This window comes from Delphinapterus leucas, chromosome 4, assembly GCF_059928025.1.
Source record: "Delphinapterus leucas isolate spDelLeu-1000000601 "Yukka" chromosome 4, BTC_Dleu_Yukka2, whole genome shotgun sequence".
Lineage (NCBI taxonomy): Eukaryota > Metazoa > Chordata > Mammalia > Artiodactyla > Monodontidae > Delphinapterus > Delphinapterus leucas.
Window position 1 is genome coordinate 18,900,838 of NC_143132.1, and position 20,843 is coordinate 18,921,680.

The 20,843-nt window shown below is 38.6% G+C and overlaps 1 protein-coding gene across 6 annotated transcripts in view; it reads left to right on the forward strand.

Moving 5' to 3' along the window:
- The window catches only part of APP (amyloid beta precursor protein), a 277,800-nt gene that overhangs the window by 210,775 nt on the left and 46,182 nt on the right, over positions 1-20,843 (forward strand). The window lies entirely within an intron of this gene.

The window sequence follows — 20,843 nt, forward strand, 5'->3', positions numbered from 1 at the left end:
TATGAGTGCCATGATATCCTCATTTTTCAGATGAAGGAGCCCAAACTTACAATTTAAGAAACTTGCCTATGTCACGCATATCTCAAGGGGCACAGCAAAACCACAAAACTCTGACTTTTGACTTTGAGGTTATTATATTCAGTAGTGCGTCTTTCTTTGATGCACACCCCGCACCCTGCATAGCCATGAGTGTTCTCTGGACCACGTTGTTGTTTAAACTTAATTAACTATATGCCTGCTATCTTTCATTAAACTTTTAAAATAATCATACACTCATAAGAAGTTGGAAAAATAATACAGAGTAGTCCAAGGTAGACATCACCCACCTTCCTCAGTAGTAACATCTTACGTAACATCATGCATTATCAAAACCAGGAAACCGACCTTGTGTGCCCACTGTCTCCTATGGCCCTAGTTTTCCTAATGACATCTTTAATATTTCGTATGAGTAAGTTCTCCCTTTTCTGTTTTTCTTGGAAAGGGAGTGAAGTATCGCATAACATAATTCTCCACAAACCCCCAAAATGCCCATATTTGTTTAACTTTGCCTCACAGAAGTACTTAGATGCAATTACCCTAGTGCATCTTTCAACATAAAGCAGATGTATGAATCCGGGCGACATGGTGCATAAACCATCTGTAAATAAGCAATATGTGTGTGGTGGATCCCTCTCCATAATGAGTCCTGTTCTTTCTTAATTGGGTTGGAAATAGATGCTTAATTTGGTTTAAAACAGATGCAGGTTATCTGAAAACAGAACACCCAGGATGTTGTAGATGGTGTACCGGTTGCAGGAATTCCTGCTTTGAAGCGCCCAAAACACGGCTTGGCTCGATTTTTACATGTCATAACAGTGCTGTTCTACTCTTCTTTTTTCTAACTTAGTAATACCTTGCAAGTGTTGTTTGTATTACTACCAAGTATTTGGCACTTATCAGGTAATAATGGTCTGTTCAGTGTTGTGTATTAACACACAGGATCCTTTCTTTAAGAAACGAATATTCTTGTTATATATTAGGATAGACATGTGTAAGGAACCTTTAAAATACTGTGTATTAAATAAGTATAAGAAAGGCCTCCAATAAGTTGTAGAAGGGACAAAATCAAAGAAAAATCACGTTCTTAATGAACTGAATCTCAAATCTTCTAGATGAATGTATTTTGGCCTTATAGCCATCTTATCAAGCTTATTTTCATAAGGAACTTCAACTGAGGTGTTGCCAGTAATACCAAACTATAGAGGAATAAGCCATTGCAAAGGACTAGAATATTTCACTCTCAGCCAGTAATTATGGTTGACTCTTTCTAATTAAATTACCAGACGTTTTCATTCAGCAAAATACTACTGAAAGCAGTGACCACTAATAAGTCGCAGTTCCACAGAACAGATGGTGATTCAGCTGTCTTGAGTGTTGCAAAATGCCCCAAGAGTAGAACCACACACTAAACTTCAAATCTCAGTGGCAGGGAGAATATTCCGATAACTAGAATCATAGAATTTTTTTCTTTAAAAAAAAACTGTTAAGTAAGCTTAAGAGCATGTCATTTTTAAAAACAGTTTTGTCATTCTGAGTATACCGAACACCGAATCCTGAAAGATAATCATTTAAAAAATCTTTCTTGCCTCCATTTTTATTTATTTTTTATTATTTTTATTTATTTATTTATTTATTTTTGCGGTACGCGGGCCTCTTACTGCTGTGGCCTCTCCCACGGAGCACAGGCTCCGGACGCGCAGGCTCAGCAGCCACGACTCACGGGCCCAGCCACTCCGCAGCATGTGGGATCTTCCCGGGCCAGGGCACGAACCCGTGTCCCCTGCACTGGCAGGCAGACTGTCAACCACTGCGCCACCAGGGAAGCCCAAAAATAACTTACTTTTAAAGTAGGACTATGGATGAAACAAGATGGGCTGTGAGTGCCAATTGTTTAAGCTGAGTGCTGTTTAAGCTGAGCGGGAGTTCTTTGTAGTATTCTCTTAACTTTTATAGGCGCTTGAAATTTTCCATAATAGAAGTTGGTTTTTAGCTTACTTTCCAAATAGAATCTGCACAGATTTCTTCCAGTGTATGTCCTGTACATTTAATTTCTAATTAAATGCTTTGTCATTAGTCTGATTTGCATGCATCTGCCTTTTCTGTGTGTAATCAGATTTTAGATTTGGAGTCAGTTCAGTGTAAGTAAGAAGCATACTAAAATTCAGAGCTGCTGGGAAAAGGAGAAGATCCAAAAGAACCTACAAATGCATGTTGTTTATATAAAAGTTTGTGCTTATAAATGCAGGCAGTTAGAATATGTTTAATACAGTAAACCATCTGGAGAGAAATACAATACTTTTGTTAAATAAGGGTAATAGTTGCTCTGGAGATGAAGGGTTTTCACCAGTCCTGAGGAACTGCTAGTATCTTTTGTGACATAGGTTTATCTGCTTCAGGTAGTTTATGCTCCCACGAGGGTAGAATTCTCTATTATGGGTGAAACTGAGGAAGAAGCTAGTCACACCAGAAAGAAAAGGGCGAAAGTGGGAACTGGCATCAAATTTGTGAGAACAGTAAAGTGTGACTGACTAAAGCCTAGAATTCGTCAGGGCCATGAGTTCCAGCCCTGACCGTTTTCACCCACTGTGCTTTCCTGAGAAAGCCATCTGTTTATGCTGCTCTACTGTTAACTCAAGTAAATCCCATATCCATAACAACAACCTGTCTGCTGAGTCCCAGTGACATATTCCAGACTCAGAACACAGGCATACCTCGTTTTATTGCGCTTTGCGGATACTGCATTTTTCACAGATGGAAGGTTTGTGGCAACCCTGTGTCGAGTGAGTCTGTCAGCACCATTTTCCAACAGCATTTTCTCACTTCAGTCTCATTTTGGTAATTATTGTGATATTTCAACCTATTTCATTATTATTACATTTGTGATGGTGATCTGTGATGAGTGATCTTTGATGTTACTATTGCAAAAAGATAGTGACTCGCTGAAGGCTCAGATGATGGTTAGCATTTTTTAGCAATAAAATATTTTTTAATTAAGTTATGTTCATCGTCTTTTTAGGCGTAATGCTATTGCACAGTTAATAGACTACAGTATAGGGTAAACGTAACTTTTATATGCACTGGGAAACCAAAGAATTCATGTGACTTGCTTTGTTGAGATATAAAGTTGAGATACTTTATCGCAGTGGTCTGGAACCGAGCCTGCAGTGTCTCCGAGGTATGCCTATATTTCACCTGTTTCTCAAACTCCAAACTATGTGTGCAAGGAAGAAATCATTGTGTCCCTCTTGAAATTGACCCATTTTACAATCTCATTTATGGGTTATCCCAGTTGTCCTATACATATCCATGATGCCTTCCTCTCCTCCACCCATGATTGCTTATCAATCTGAAATCCTATATATTCTACCTCCTATATTCATGTGGAATCCCTGCTCTGTAAATCCACATTGTTAGCTCAGATCCTTATCCTCTCACATGAGTTTCACTGGACTCTCAACTAGTCATCCTGCCTCTTGGTCCCCTCCTACCCAAATTCTTCCTCTTCAGGGCTGAGTTCCCTGCTAAAATGAAAATACAGCCTGCACATGGTTCTTCCTTGCTTGAAAAGCAGCATCCTTCAATACTCAACTGAAATGTCCACACTCCCATAAGCCCTTGACTAATTTGCGTAGGGAGCCAGAGGGAAGAGCTGGTGTTTGAGTGACAGTTATATAGCGAACTGATGAGACTCTCTTACTGATGATGTTGCTGGCCTGAGTTCTTTATGAAAGTTCACCCATGTTGAGGTTCAGGGCCACCACATATAGATGTGACAGGTGGTTTAGGGAAAAAGCATAGACTGACATTCATTCCACATCCCACTGACGAAGCCAAGTCCTCTGGGATGGGGCCACATCCACGTGAAGTGGAGCTTTCTTATAATTCACACAAATGCAACATATGCGCTAGTGACAACACTGGTGAATTCAGTGACAGCACCTTCAACTAACTTGCCCTTAACAGATAGTAAAGTGATGAAAGTGGAATTGGAGCCAAGGTCTGCATGAGTCCGAAGCTCATACTCTCTCTGCTACCCACTTTCCTACTCTCAATTCAGTAGAATTTTCTTCTACTAAACCTCAGTGTCTAAAGCACCATGTATCCACCTCTAATACCATACTCTACTTTGTATTTAATTGTTTATTGACATGTCCACCAGCCCCCAATCCTGTGTGATCTTCCAAGACATGTCTTGGTCATGTCTGTATCCTTGGGATCCAGCAGAGGACCTGGTACTCTGTAGTATTAGTCATCATAGCCTAGGTTGAAGCAAATCCCTAGGCTGCAAAGTAGATGATCCTTAACTTAGGTGGCTCAGGTGATCTCCTCCATAACCCTAAAGACCCACCCTGAGCTCCTTCCTTAGCACCTAGCATAGCTAGTGCTACACAAAACAAATCTCTTTCCTCGGCCGCAGCATTCTCTAACGCTATGATTTATCAAGCCAACAAAATGGGTGCGTTGGCAAAGGTATCAAAATAAAGAATAAAGCAGAGTTCTCAGGACTGTAACTAATAACATTTTACAATATTGTACTATATCTTATCCATGACCCTCTGCTATTTGGCTTTCTGCCCAATTTATATACTTTGACACTTGATTTATTAAATATGTTGTCTGGTTTGACTCTTCCATCAACCAGAGTCTGAGGCTATTTATTTGCTTTGCTCCACCAATAAGTATGAATTATCAAAACTACTCTATTAGTTTTATAAAAGCTTGCTGTTTATTCTTTTATAATAATTTTTCAGTTTAGTTTGAATTACTATTATGTGCAAGTTCCCAGGCACATCATTTATTACTTAATGTTTTCCTTTTTTTAAAAAATGTATTTGCATACAAATTATGAAGCTTTCTGTAAAGAAAGACGTAAGGTGTTTGTAGAGGTGGAAAGAATCCCTTCCTCATTTAAAACAGCTGTTTAGGACATTTTTTTTTTTATTCAGCAAATGATATAATCATTAATTTAAGGAAAATATGCCTCTTTTCAATGTCCATATTCTGTCTTAATCATCTTTTAACCCTTCAAAAAAGCAGAATTCCTTCATCTCTACTATTGTTCGTCTCGGCTTTGCTTTGTCAATTTGCTGTTTCAAAATGAGTGGATTTTTTTATCCTTTGTAATCTTCCTTAAATCTGTGCTAAAAGGATTCTATTCTTCTATCAGCACTCACCAGAGTACTTCATTTTACAGCTTCCTCAAGGCTAAAAACATTGCAGCTCTCAACTCAGGGCTGGCTGTTTCACAGAACGCTGTAATGATCAATTTATGAGAAAGATAGGAGGAAGGAAAGGGGGAAGGAAGGCCTAATTGTTTCATACCCTGGGTTTTTTTTTTTTTTCTTTTAGCTTTCAAAATTAGTAAAAACATGAATTATTGTAAACCAGATGTTGGAAGGATCTCTGGCGGAACAAATCCATAGTGAATGGGGTGGGATTGAAATATGTGGCAGGAGATCAAGAAACTCAAGTTAATGAAAGAAGGCTTATAATTTTTTATTACAATTTGAGTGTGGCCTCCTGATAAACTTTTCTGCTCTTTGGGAAAAATACAGCATGTTTATTTCAAGGACAGTGTTTCCATTCTCTGTTCCTAGTAAACCTATTGATTTTTGGATTTAATGAATCCAAAGTAGTCTAGACTTAAAATAGAATATCTATGGCACTTCCAGACCAACAAAATGGAACATTCATTACTACTGAGAATTTTAAGTATCCTTGTGTATAATTGTTAGTCAGGGGAGGGCATCAGGAAGAAAAAAAAAATCATAAAAGTAAATAAAGTGAGAGAACTATTAACTTACTCCACTCTTATTTTCCATAGGAAATGGCTTTTAAGTATAAGTAGATTTTACATTTTAGAACTGATTTAAGTATTTGGCAACAAGAACATTTATTTGTATCATAAATTGCCAAAGACATGTTCTTCCTTTAGTTTTACAGTAGTCTCAGAGCTCCTTATTAGTATTTTTTCCAGTATTATTACCTGAATTACAGGTTTGACCAGTGTTTATTTGCCTACCCTCTAAATGTATATCTTTGTCTCCCTCTTAAGCAAGACATTTACTCTTCCAAAATAGTACAACTTATTTTATAAATGAGAAAATGAAACTGCGTTGTCAAGTGACCTACATGTAAGCATATTAATCTTCAAAACGGAAAAGTATACTATGACAACAGCAACCCAGTTTTCTGATGCTTTGCCTGCCATGTTGAAATGTCTCTAAACAGCAAAACATAGATGTGTCAATGCCAATGAGTTCATACCTCAAACCCAACTGGTCTGTAAATAGTCTTAGGAGGTTACAGCCCTTAAGCATTTAACTCACCCATAGTGTCTAGTTTAGTGCTTTGCAGACATTTAGTTCTTTATACCTTTTTTGGATATGATATGTAAGCTGTCCTTTTCTTAGGAGTTTAATGACTGAATCTATAAATATAGTGTATGTCATTCAGATGATCTGTGGAAGTCAGTGATAGGGTCCTTTTGATGTATGTAGGGACTTCCCTGGTGGCCCAGTGGCTAAGACTCCATGCTCCCAATGCAGGGGGCCTTGGGTCAATCCCTGGTCAGGGAACTAGATCCCACATGCTGCAGTGGGAAGATTCCTGCATGCCGCAAATAAAGATCCTCGCGTGCCACTACGAACATCCCACACGCGGCAACGAAGATCTCACGTGCCGCAACTAAGACCCGATGCAGACAAATTAATTAATTAATTAATTTAAAAAAATATTTTTAAATGCTGGCTAATATTAAAAAAAAAGTTGATGTATATAACTTGACATATGTAAATTATTGACATGGAAATTATTCAGGGAAACAACATCAGTTTCCCTGGGTAATTTTTATAATATTCCCTTCTGGCAAACAGATGTGTTTTTTTCTGTATTTTCTGATCCATAATTTTAAAGGAAAAGTCAATCGTTTAGCATTATTTAAAAAGTATACACTTTCTAGGAAGAATGAATGTCAAAAAGTTTAATTTAAAACAAATAAGCATAATCTCTGCCATTCTGGCAGATAGATTATAGACATTAATATATATATAATTCAGAGTGGTATATTGATCTTATTTCTTGCGATCCCAGTGTACCCTGGCAGTCATTAGATGACTTACATATAAACCACATTGTTTATTTCATACCATTGCAGTGGCTCTCTGGATTATGTTTTCAGTCTTAATAAGTAGGCGGTATCTATTACAATCTTTTGCATATTTTTTAATAGTGCTCTGCGTTTTTATTATTGAGTTGTAAAAGGTCTTTATGTATTCTGGATACTAAACTCCCATTAAATATATGATTTGAAAATATTTTCTCCCTTTTTGTAGGTTTTCTTTTCACTTTCTTGACATCCTTTGAACACACAAAATTGTAAAACTTTGATGAAGTCCAGTTTATCAATTTGTTTTCGCTGTTGCTTATGCTTTAGTATTATATCTAAGAACAATTGCTCAATCCAAGGTCAAATATACTTATACCTGTGTTTCTTTCCAAGAGTCTTATAGTTTAGCTCTTATAGTTAAATCTTTGATTCATTTTGAGTTAATTTTTATATGTAATGTGAGATAAGGATCCCCCTTCATTCTTTTTTTTTTTGGTACACGGGCCTCTCACTGCTGTGGCCTCTCCCGTTGCGGAGCACAGGCTCCGGACACACAGGCTCAGTGGCCATGGCTCACGGGCCCAGCTGCTCTGAAGCATGTGGGATCTTCCCGGACTGGGGCACGAACCCGTGTGCCCTGCGTCGGCAGGCGGACTCAACCACTGTGCCACCAGGGAAGCCCCTTCGTTCTTTTACATGTGGATATCCAGTGTCCCATCACCATTTGTTGAAAAAAACTATTCTTTCTGCTTTAAATGGTCTCGGAACCCTTGTCAAAAATCAGTTGACCAGGGATATATGGGTTTATTTCTTGACTCTCAATTCTATTCGTTCTATATATACATTCTTATTACAATACCACACTATTTTGATTATTGTAGCTCTGTAGTAAGTTTTGAAATCAGGCAATGTGAGTCTTCCTCCTTTGTTCTTTTTCAGGATTGTTTTGACTATTTGGGGTCCCTTGCTTTTCCATATGAATTTTGAACTCTTTTTTTCCTCATCTCTGCTAAAAACGTAGTCAGAATTTTAATAGGGATTACCTTGAATCTGTAGATCAATTCAGGGAGTATTTCTATTGTAATTTTTTTTAATGAACTTTGAAAACACTATCACTACTTGAAGAGATATCCACTATGAGATGATTCTGCTTTGACCCCATTCAGGAGGGTAAATGTTTAGAAGTCCCAGGAAAATTGACTTAGCACACTGTCACCCTTTACTCAAAATTTTGGTGAGATTCAAGGAAATTTCTTTGTGAACTCTTCCTTAAATCATGACAACTGTGACACATTGGTGGGTTTTGTCTATTTTCATGCCATTCTCTGATATGTTTGTGTGCATGTGTGTGTGTGTGTGTGTGTGTGTGTGTGTGTGTGCGTGTGTGTGTGCACCTTGACCAGATGGGTGAAGGCTGAGGCAGTGCCTCTCACACTGAGCTCTGCTGGTGCCTGTGATGATCGAGTGCAGTTCCAGAGTTTTTCCTTAACTCAACAGCTCTTGCACATGGCCCTGTAATTTGAATCAAAATCCAAAAACAAATCCTAACTAAAATGATTGGGAGGTGAAGTCAGACCACAATGGGAACTCCTAGACTACTTCTGGCAGGGAACCCTGCCACAGATGTATCCTGATTTTTTTTGGTAGATTCTGGGGAGCAACCAGTGATTTTACGCTGGGGAACAAGGGCTGGTTATTTTGTTTTTCACAACCAGCTGCCTTCAAGGTTCATATTTTTAAAGAGAAGAAAAAAATTGTAGTGATATTTGCCACCCTGAAAATAGAGATGCATTCAAATTGAGATTAATTTTGAAATCTGTTTCTACAAAGTCTAACTGGGAGAGAGATGAATGTATTTGCATGTGAGAAAGACTTTGGAAGGAATGTTAATTTGCCTCTTGCTCTTCAACTCAGAAACAAATTTTGCAATGTACTCCCTGAGTAAGCTCTGTTACTCTTTGTTAACTATTCTCCTACCATCTATACCATGGCCTGCTTTAGAAAATCAGTCATAGACACTGGGGTATAATGTCTCATCAAAAACAGGAGATCAATTTATTAACCCATTCCAGATTATGAGGCATGTGTCCAAAGGAGTGTTTACATCATATGAATCAAAACACTATTCAGAAACAATCTTTTGGACTTGGAGTGAAAAACAGGTGGTCAGAAGGCCAAAGTTAGGGTGTTACTTAATTTCAACTACTGTTGCTAGATCCATTGACCTGAGACAGTGAATTTAAAATAGCCTATTTAATGTGTTTAATTTTTTACAAATATATTTATTTACATGTGCTCATAAAAGCATGAGTTAAATCTTATTATTTCTGTGGAACAGGAAATGGTGACTACTTGTATTGTCTTATGCATGTCTCAGTATCTTTGCTTTTGGTCTGGGTGGTATTTAGAAAAGTCTGCCCATCCCATGAGAGCAGATAGAGGAACTGTGTGTTCAGCTTCCATTTTAACATTAAACTTGATAAAGCTTCTCCTAAGGCCAGTAGAGACCAGAGGCATTGTCATCTGAGAGCAGGAGGAAGGGCCAGCTGCAAGTTTCATGCCTCTCAGAAGCAAGAGCCTGAGCCAGCCTGGTCTTGGCAAATGATACATTTCTTCTCTTTCAGAGGCTAGCATAGTGAAGGGAAGTTCTGGGGCTGTAGTGAGTTGCTTCTGAAGCTTTGCCAAGTTATGAAGGAACTTCCTGGGACCTGAACAGTGGAGAGCTGGGAATGCAAAAGGGAACATATCATATTAATATGATTATACTTATTAACGTCTTATACTGTTTTTATTTAGGTAACTCTAGAAACAAAGCAAATTTCACATTCTAGGTTTTGGGCAGAGGACAGGACAGGTGGAGAGAGAAATTGGTGTTTGAAATTCTAAATTAGTGACTCTTTTGCAAAAACCTGCCTTCATTTTGTTGATGATTACTGAGGCTTGAAATAATTAAAATGAGTTTACTCTCAAATGATAGTCAACATATTTGATAGAAAGGAAAGTTGCCAAAATGCCCTTTTTGATGTGGCATACACAATAAGGAGAGTATCATGTGTGGAGCTGGACTTGAAAGCATAATCATTCATAATGTAACCTTCCTCTATTACACTAAAATTTTTTCTTTAGTCATGACTGTGACCAGATAACATAAGCTTCTTGCTGTTTATAAGTTTTCCATGATACCAAAAAGCAGTTTTCTAAATTTTTGTGTATGAAACGTTGTTAATATAGTTTTCTACTCAAACAGCTTTAGTCAATTAAAAAAAAAATTAACTTTATCATTGCCACTGATATATCACTAGGTAAGTGCCTTAATTCTCAGTCACCACTCTAATAATATCAAGGGAATATTACAGGGTTTCAAAAGTATATATGTAGGGCTTCCCTGATGGCACGGTGGTTAAGATTCCACTAGCACGATAGCTAGTGCTTACCACTAGCTATCTATTTTATATTTGGTAGTGTGTATATATCCATGCTACTCTCTCACTTCATCCCAGCTTGCCCTTCCCCCTTCCCGTGTCACCAAGTCCATTCTCTATTTCTGTGTCTTTATTCCTGTCCTGCCCCTATATTCATAAAAATCATTTTTTTTAATTTTTAGATTCCATATATATGTGTTAGCATACGGTATTTGTTTTTCTCTTTCTCACTTACTTCACTCTGTATGACAGATTCTAGGTCCATCCAACTCACTACAAATAACTCAATTTTGCTTCTGTTTATGGCCGAGTAATGTTCCTTTGTATATATGCACCACATCTTCTTTATCCATTCATCTGTCAGTGGACACGTAGCTTGCTTCCATGTCCTGGCTATTGTAAATAGTGATGCAATGAACATTGTGGGACATGACTCTTTTTGAATTATGGTTTTCTCAGGGTATATGCCCAGTGGTGGGATTGCTGGGTCATATGGTAGTTCTATTTTTACATTTTTAAGGAACCTTCATACTGTTCTCCACAGTGGCTCTATCAATTTACATTCCCACCAACAGTGCAAGAGGGTTCCCTTTTCTCCACATCGTCTCCAGCATTTATTGTTTGTAGATTTTTGGATGATGGCCATTCTGACTGGCGTGTGGTGATACCTCATTGTAGTTTTGATTTGCATTTCTCTAATGATTAGTCATGTTGAGCATCTTTTCATGTGTTTCTTGGCAATCTGTATATCTGCTTTGGAGAAATGTCTATTTAGGTCTTCCACCCATTCTTGGATTGGGTTGTTTGTTTTTTTGATATTGAGCTGCATGAGCTGCTTGTAAATTTTGGAGATTAATCCTCTGTCAGTTGCTTCATTTGCAAATATTTTCTTCCATTCTGAGGGTTGTCTTTTCATGTTATTTATGGTTTACTTTGCTGTGCAAAACCTTTTAAGTTTCATTAGGTCCCATTTGTTTATTTTTGTTTTTATTGCCATTTCTGTAGGAGGTGGGTCAAAAAGGATCTTGCTGTGATTTATGTCATAGAGGGTTCTGCCTATGTTTTCCTCTAATAGTTTGATAGTGTCTGGCCTTACATTTAGGTCTTTAATCCATTTTGAGTTTATTTTTGTGTATGGTGTGAGGATGTGTTCTACTTTCATTCTTCTACATGTAGCTAGCTGTCCAGTTTTCCCAGCACCACTTATTGAAGAGGCTGTCTTTTCTCCATTGTATACTCTTGCCACCTTTATCAAAGATAAGGTGACCATATGTGTGTGGGTTTATCTCTGGGCTTTCTATCCTGTTCCATTGATCTATATTTCTGTTTTTGTGCCAGTACCATACTGTCCTGATTACTGTAGCTTTGTAGTATAGACTGAAGTCAGGGAGCCTGATTCCTCCAGCTCCGTTTTTCTTTCTCGAGATTCTTTTGGCTATTTGGGGTCTTTTGTGTTTCCATACAAATTGTGAAATTTTTTGTTCTAGTTCTATGAAAAATGCCATTGGTAGTTTGATAAGGATTGCGTTGAATCTGTAGGTTGCTTTGGGTAGTAGAGTCATTTTCGCAATGTTGATTCTTCCAATCCAAGAACATGGTATATCTCTCCATCTGTTTGTATCATCTTTAATTTCTTTCATCAGTGTCTTGTAGTTTTCTGCATACAAGTCTTTTATCTTCTTAGATAGGTTTATTCCTAGGTATTTTATTCTTTTTGTTGCAGTGGTAAATGGGAGTATTTCCTTAATTTCTCTTTCAGATTTTTCATCATTAGGGTATAGGAATGCAAGAGATTTCTGTGCCTTACTTGTGCATCCTGCTACTCTACCAAATTCATTGATTAGCTCTAGTAGTTTTCTGGTAGCATCTTTAGGATTCTCTATGTGTAGTATCATGTCATCTGCAAATAGTGACAGTTTTACTTTTTCTTTTTTGATTTCGATTCCTTTTTTTTTTTTCTTTCCTTTGGTGGTACGCGGGCCTCTCACTGCCGTGGCCTCTCCCATTGCAGAGCACAGGCTCCGGACACGCAGGATCAGTGGCCATGGCTCACAGGCCTAGCCGCTCCACAGCATGTGGAATCTTCCTGGACCAGGGCACGAACCCATGTCCCCTGCATCGGCAGGCAGACTCTCAACCTCTGCGTCACCAGGGAAGCCCCTGGATTCCTTTCATTTCTTTTTATTTTCTGATTGCTATGGCTAAAACTTCCAAAACTATGTTGAATAATAGTGCTGAGAGTGGGCAACCTTCTCTTGTTCCTGATCTTAGTGGAAATGGTTTCAGTTTCTCACCATTGAGAATGATGTTGGCTGTGGCTTTGTCATATATAGCCTTTATTATGCTGAGAAAAGTTCCCTCTATGCCTACTTTCTGGAGGGTTTTTATCATAAATGTGTGTTGAATTTTGTCAAAAGCTTTTTCTGCATCTATTGAGATGGTCGTATGGTTTTTATTCTTCCATTTGGTAATATGGTGTATCTTATTGATTGATTTGCATATATTGAAGAATCCTTGCATTCCTGAGATAAACCCCACTTGATCATGGTGTATGATCGTTTTAATGTGCTGTTAGATTCTGTTTGCTAGTATTTTGTTGAGGATTTTTGCATCTATGTTCATCAGTGATATTGGCCTGTAGTTTTCTTTCTTTGTGACATCTTTGTCTGGTTTTGGTATCAGGTGATAGTGGCCTCGTAGAATGAGTTTGGGAGTGTTCCTCCCTCTGCTATATTCTGGAAGAGTTTGAGAAGGATGGGTGTTAGCTCTTCTCTAAATGTTTGATAGAATTCGCCTGTGAAGCCATCTGGTTCTGGGCTTTTGTTTGTTGGAAGATTTTTAATCACAGTTTCAATTTCAGTGCTTGTGATTGGTCTGTTTATATTTTCTATTTTTTCCTGGATCAGTCTCAGAAGGTTGTGCTTTTCTAAGAATTTGTCCATTTCTTCCAGGTTGTCCATTTTATTGGCATATAGTTGCTTGTAGTAATGTCTCATGATCCTTTGTATTTCTGCAGTGTCAGTTGTTACTTCTCCTTCTTCATTTCTAATTCTGTTGATTTGAGTCTTCTTTTTTTTCTTGAAGAGGCTGGCTAATGGTTTATCAATCTTGTTTATCTTCTCAGAGGACCAGCTTTTAGTTTTATTCATCTTTGCTATTGTTTCCTTCATTTCTTCTTCATTTATTTCTGATCTGATCTTTATGATTTCTTTCCTTCTGCTAACTTTGGGGTTTTTTTGTTCTTCTTTCTCTATTTGCTTTAGGTGTAAGGTTAGGTTGTTTATTTGAGATGTTTCTTGCAGTAGGATTGTATTGCTGTAAACTTCCCTCTTAGAACTGCTTTTGCTGCATCCCATAGGTTTTGGGTCATCGTGTTTTCATTGTCATTTGTGTCTAGGTATTTTTTGATTTCCTCTTTGATTTCTTCAGTGATCTCTTGGTTATTTAGTAGCATATTGTTTTTAACCTCCATGTGTTTGTATTTTTTACAGTTTTTTTTTCTATAATTGATATCTATTCTCGTAGTGTTGTGGTTGGAAAAGATACTTGTTACGATTTCAATTTTCTTAAATTTACCAAGGCTTGATTTGTGACCCAAGATATGGTCTATCCTGGAGAATATTCCATGAGCGCTTGAGAAGAAAGTGTATTCTGTTGTTTTTGGATGGAATGTCCTATAAATATGTTAAGTCCCTCTTGTTTAATGTATTATTTAAAGCTTGTGTTTCCTTATTTATTTTCATTTTGGATGATCTGTCCATTGGTGAAAGTGGGGTGTTAAAGTCCCCTACTATGATTGTGTTACTGTCAATTTCCCCTTTTATGGCTGTTAGCATTTGCCTCATGTATTGAGGTGCTCCTATGTTGGGTGCATAAATACTTACAATTGTTATATCTTCTTCTTGAATCGATCCTTTGATCATTATTTAGTGTACTTCTTTGTGTCTTGTAAAAGTCTTTATTTTAAAGTCTGTTTTGTCTGATATGAGAATTGCTACTCCAGCTTTCTTTTGATTTCCATTTGCATGGAATATCTTTTTTCCTCCCCTCACTTTCAGTCTGTATGTGTCCCTCGGTCTGAAGTGGGTCTCCTGTAGACAGCATATGTACGGGTCTTGTGTTTGTGTCCATTCAGCCAGTCTGTGTCTTTTGGATCATTTAATCCATTTTTATTTAAGGTAGTTATCGATATGTATGTTCCTGTTACCATTTTCTTAATTGTTTTGGGTTTGTTATTGTAGGTCTTTTCCTTCTCTTGTGTATCCTGCCTAGAGAAGTTCCTTTAGCATTTGTTGTAAAGCTGGTTTGGTGGTGCTGACTCCTCTTAACTTTTGCTTATCTGTAAAGGTCTCAATTTCTCCATCGAATCTGAATGAGTTCCTTGCTGGGTAGAGTAATCTTGGTTGTAGGTTTTTCCCTTTCATCACTTAAAATATGTCCTGTCACTCCCTTCTGGCTTGCAGAGTTTCTACTGAAAAATCAGCTGTTAACCTTTTGGGGATTCATTTGTCTGTTATTTTGTTGCTTTTCCCTTGCTGCTTTTAATATATTTTCTTTGTATTTAATTTTTGATAGTTTGATTAATATGTGTCTCGGAGTGTTTCTCTTTGGGTTTATCCTGTATGGTACTCTCTGTGCTTCCCATACTTGATTGATTATTTCTTTTCCCATGTTATGGAAGTTTTCTAGTATAATCTCTTCAAATATTTTCTCAGACCCTTTCTTTTTCTCCTCTTCTTCTGGGACCCCTATAAGTCTAATGTTGGTGCATTAATGTTGTCCCAGAGGTCTCTGAGACTGTCCTCAATTCTTTTCATTGTTTTTTCTTTATTCTGCTCCCTGGCAGTTATTTCCACCATTTTATCTTCCAGGTCACTTATCCGTTCTTCTGCTTCAGTTATTCTGTTATTGATTCCTTCTAGAGTATTTTTAATTTCTGTAATTGTGTTGTTCATCACTGTTTGTTTGCTCTTTACTTCTTCTAGATCCTTGTAAAATGTTTCTTGTATTTTCTCTATTCTGTTTCTGAGATTTTGGATCATCTTTACTATCATTACTCTGAATTCTTTTTCAGGTAGGTTGCCTATTTCATCTTCATTTATTTGGTCTTATACGTTTTTACCTTGCTCCTTCGTCTGTAACTTTTTTTTCGTTTCTTTTTTAATTTTCCGTTTCTTCTTTTTTTTTTTTTTTTTATGGGTGGTGCGTTATTCGTGCCAAACTGATTGTTTGGCCTGAGACGTCCAGCACTGGAGTTTGCAGGCAGTTATATAGAGCTGGGTCTTGGTACTGAGATGACAACGTCCAGGAGGCCTCGCTCCGCTTGATATTCCCTGGGATCTGAGTTTCTCTGTTAGTCCATTGGTTTGGACTCGGAGTTCCCATCACAGGAGCTCGGGTCCGACCTCTGGCTTGGGAACCAAGATCCCCCAAGCTTCATGGCATGGTTAAAAAAAAAAAAAAGGAAGTAAGAAAGAAAAAAATGAGCCGTACAAAGAATAAAAAACAAAATAAAATTAGAAAGATAAAAAATATATTAGAAAAAATAAAACTATAATTGAAACAACTGCAACAAGCTAAAATAAAACCACAGCAGAAAAAAAAAGGGGGGGGGGGCAACAGGCCAAAAGGAGTGATCACTAATAATGTATAAAGAATAAAATAAAATTAGAAAAATAAAAGATTTATTAGGAAAAATAAAAATATTAAAAAATCAACAACAATGAATCAACAAGGTAAAAGAGAACCCCAATCTAAAAGAGGAAAAGAGAAAAAAAAAAGAAAAGAAGAGCCTTGGCTATGGAGGCGGAGTTTAGGCAGGGGTGGAACTTAGGCAGGGGCGGGGTTTAGGGCAGGGCGGGACCTAGGTGGGTGGGGGGTGACATTTGAGTGTGGGGTGGGGCCTCTGCTTAGGACCTGCATAGAAAGGGAGGGGCAGCATGTCCAAAGGAGGGCCTCGGGAGTGTGGAGCTCTGGAGTTTGGAGGTAAGGCCCTGGGTGAGGGTGTGTGGGTGGGGTTTAGGCCCAATGCGGTTGGAGGGGGTCTCAGAGGGGGTCTCCGAGTGTAGAGGTGGGGCCCCGGGTTGGGGTGTAGGGGCAGGGCTTGGGCTCTGCACTGCGGGAGGGAGGGTCCGAGGGCAGAGGAGTAGGCCCGGGAGCCCAGCCGGGTCCCCGGTGCCCAAGTGGACAGGGAAAGCGCTGGCCCCATTCCCTTCTGTTCCTCTGCGCCCCTCCCTCACCGTCCCTGCTGGACCCCTAACCATGGGTTGGTCCCACTGGATGTAGGACGTCCTCCCCTCCGCCAGCCACCCCTCAGGAGTGCTGGTCCCGGAGGTCCGGCCTTTACTTTTGCTCCGCCTTCCCTCCCTCCCACTTCCTCAGGACCCGGACAGCTGGAGGGGGCCTCGGTGGGCAGAGGATCCGGCCCGGGATCTCAGCAGGTTCCCCAGGGCCCATGTGGGCAGGGGAAACGTGACCATGCTCCCTTTTGATCCTCTGCCCTCCCAATGGTCCCCCAATTTCCACCTCGGACGTGGGATCCCTTCCCCTCTCCCAGCCGCCCCTCAGGGACACCAGTCCCGTCCCGCCTCCACTTCTCCTCCCCCTTCACTCGCCCCACTTCCTACCCGGTCCCTGGGGGTTCCTCCTGTCCCCTTAGGTGTCCGTGGTACTGCACCGGTGCTTGGTAGGTGCTCTCTTTTCTTCTCTTTTTTGTTTAAGACTCATTTGATTCTCAAAATAACCCTGAACAGCAAAGCAAATAGTGGGAAAAGAATCTGAAAAAGAATATATGTATGTATATATATATATATATATATATATGAATCACTGTGCTGTACACCTGAAACTAACGTGACATTGTAAATCAACTATGCTTCAATTTTTTTAAATAATAATAAAATAACCCTGGACAGGCAAAGTAAATAGTTGTTCCCCTTATTCTCCTTCATGAGCCTAACCTTCCAAGAAGGCTGATCTTACGTCCACAGCCCTGGATACATTTACATATTCTGCTCCATCTGCCTGCAATACCCCTGCCCAGTTTTGGCCTGTTGAGATCTTTTTGAGCTTCCAAAACCCCAACTCTCGTGTCACCTCTCCCTTTAATTCTTTAATTAACACAAAGCATCTGTACTCTGATCATTATAATGATCATTATATATTACATGTGTCTGCTGTTGTTTTGATGTGTACATGTCAACTAATTGTCCTGTACTAATTATAATCTCTTTGAGGGTGTGAATCAAATTTCTTGTGCATTCATTTCTCCTGAAACAAATTACTAGGTACAAGCCAGTATTACAAATACGTGTCTTCAAGGAATTCTTCAGTTAGAAGATTTGTGATTCTTGGATCAGCAGCATCAGCGTCCCCTGGGGACTTGCTAGAAATTCACATTCTCTGGTCCCACCCCAGACTTTCTGAATCAGCAATGCTGGGTTGAGGAATTCGCAGTCTAGCTTTTAACAAGCTGTCCAGGTGACTGTGATGCATGCAGAACTTTGAGAATTACTGATTTAGAGTGTATTCAACTTACAAAAAGTTAATAAATAGGTGAGGATCTATTCTAGCCCACCAGTAAGCCATTTAGATTTACCCATACTGTTATGTCCTAAATCCACATGATAAAAAACCATATACCACAAAAAGTACTTAAGGTGAAAACCTAAATGAAGTTAATGTATTTAATTCATAAATATAACAGCTCCATTTATAGAAAAAGATACATAATTGCTGATAGTCTTAGATGAAAAGATACACTTCTCATGATTAAATACTAAAAATCAAAACATAATTTTTTTTTAATTATCAAATAGGTAATTTTTTAAATCTGTCATACCCTGTCATAATGGGGGCAAGTGAAAAGGAACTTCATAAGCTATTGATCATTAGATGGGTATAATCTTTTTATGGAACTGCTTGCCTCTCCCTAATAAATTAAAACGTACAGTCTTCTCTAATTTGACACCATATCCCTCCAGATATCCTGGCCCACCTGTGGAGAAGAGAGGGACATTTCTACTGTCACTTGAAACCCCTCAGGACTATTTATATTTTTTGATAAGCATCACTGCCTTTAAAATAACTATAAAGAAAGGACAAATGACATGCAGCAGACTTGGCTCCCCCTTCAGTTTATATTTATAAACTGACTCCTCTTCAGTTTATATTTCTCTCAGTTTGGTGTTCCGTGCCCCTAAAATTGTAGGGAAGTTGCAGTACGTGATGTTGGCTGGAAATGTAGCATTTCAAGAAACTTAGGTGGAAATGGTTTTAAATCCCGAGTCTAAATGATCAGTGAAAGTGTTAGACCATCTCTGTTTTTTTTCTTCCAAGGTTTTATAGTCTACTATAACCCTAGAGATCTCAATTTCTATGCTATTCTGTAAATAAAGAACAGAAATACTTCCTAAAGCACTATTGCTGCCCTCCTCCTGTTTTTTACAGTGTTGTCATCTGTCAAAACAAGTTCTTGGCAATTTTTTTTTAATACTGAGAATGAACACTTGAAGCAAACCAACCAAATTTAAGTGTTTTGAGAATAATAATAATAATTACAGGAATAGCCTCTCGGTTTTCTGCTAAGAATTAATCAGAACAGTTTCCAGATTGCTGTTGGCAATGGCAGTTACCATGAGGAAAACAGAAAACAGAAGCTGTTTCAAGAAAAGTAGGAATAGATGAGGTCTGGGGGAAGTACCTTTTTAATCTAGTACTCAGGCCTTGCCGGAATGGATTTCAAGTTTATAGGCTAAGTCTCTGCTTTATTTCTCTTGCCTTCCTTTTGGCAGAAAACCAATTTTCAACACTTCAGTTCCTTCTTTCCATCTTGATGGAGAAGCTTTCTTATACCTGAAGTACCTCTTCTGGGTATAAGAGAGGAATTAAGTTGAGACTGTCTGCAGAGTTACTGAAACAAAGTTATCCAAAAAAAAAAAAAAAAGGCCTAATTTCCTGTCCAGTAAGTCAAATATTGTATGAATGTATGAGAGAGACCTTGCTTGCTTTCTAGATCTCTTTGATGTAAAATAAAGAGATGGGTCCACACTAACAGAGCAGGCTAGTGTGATGAGTGTATTGACTCAACAGCTCATAGCTTAGGCTTCCTTCACTGCCCTGTGTGATTTCTGCACCTTTGTACATCTGCCATGGACAGAGAAAAGTATCTGGCATTTGCTGGTTTGGTTGTGAAAAGCACCTGAGAACTCATCCAGTGCACTCCCTGTGGAAGTTGTTATTCTGGAAGCCATGTGCTCTTGGGGCCAAGTGATGCCCAATAATGTTGGGGCATTCTTGTTAAAAATGCAGATCTCTGGGCTCTACCTCTGATTTACAAAAATCTTCATTTTCCTTACCCTACCCAGGTGATTCTTAAATATTCAAAAGTTTTAAAACTCATGTTTATATGAAGTACCAAAAATACAAGGATTCTTACAGGCTTAGATTATGTTTCTGTTGGTCTTAAACATCGAAGAATAGCAGTTGCTGTCATTGAAATTAGCCATGTGGATTTCTAGTGGTGCTTATTTCCAAAGCAGTGACTATCTAAAATATTAAAGTGAAGCATTATTAACCTTGAAGTTCAAATTCATTGAGAATTTGTTTAGTTGTGACAGGGTTGGTGGCTGTTTTCTTTATCCACGTTAAGACTTCTTATTAGTTATGAAAAGGGATTGGCATAAACAGCTTATTAACTTTGATTAACTGTGTCTAAAAGAAATGAACAAGAATAGGGAAGGCTTCAGTCAGCAAATGCTGTCTCTCTTAATGTTTTCCCCATTTGCTTTTTTTTTTTTTTTGCGGTATGCGGGCCTCTCACTGCTGTGGCCTTTCCCATTGTGCGGCACAGGCTCCGGACGCGCAGGCTCAGTGGCCATGGCTCACGGGCCCAGCCGCTCCACGGCATGTGGGATCTTCCCAGACCGGGGCACGAACCCGCGTCCCCTGCATCGGCAGGCGGACTCTCAACCATTGCGCCACCAGGGAAGCCCCCCATTTGCTCTTTTATTGCTTTCAGAAATTGTGAATTTACTACTCTACCTACCAGAATCTTTTCTTCCCTCTTTAGGTTCTTCACTTTCTATTATTGATACTGACATTTTACTCAAAGAAACTACTGATTTAGTAGTTTCGATTCTTCAAATCGAAAGCGATATTATTTTAATAAGGGATAAAAGGGAAAATTGACAAAATACACCTGGAGTTGTCAGCATTGTAAATGACAAACGGTAAAAGCTTAATCTTGGAGGATTGTCAGAGAGCCTAACATTAAG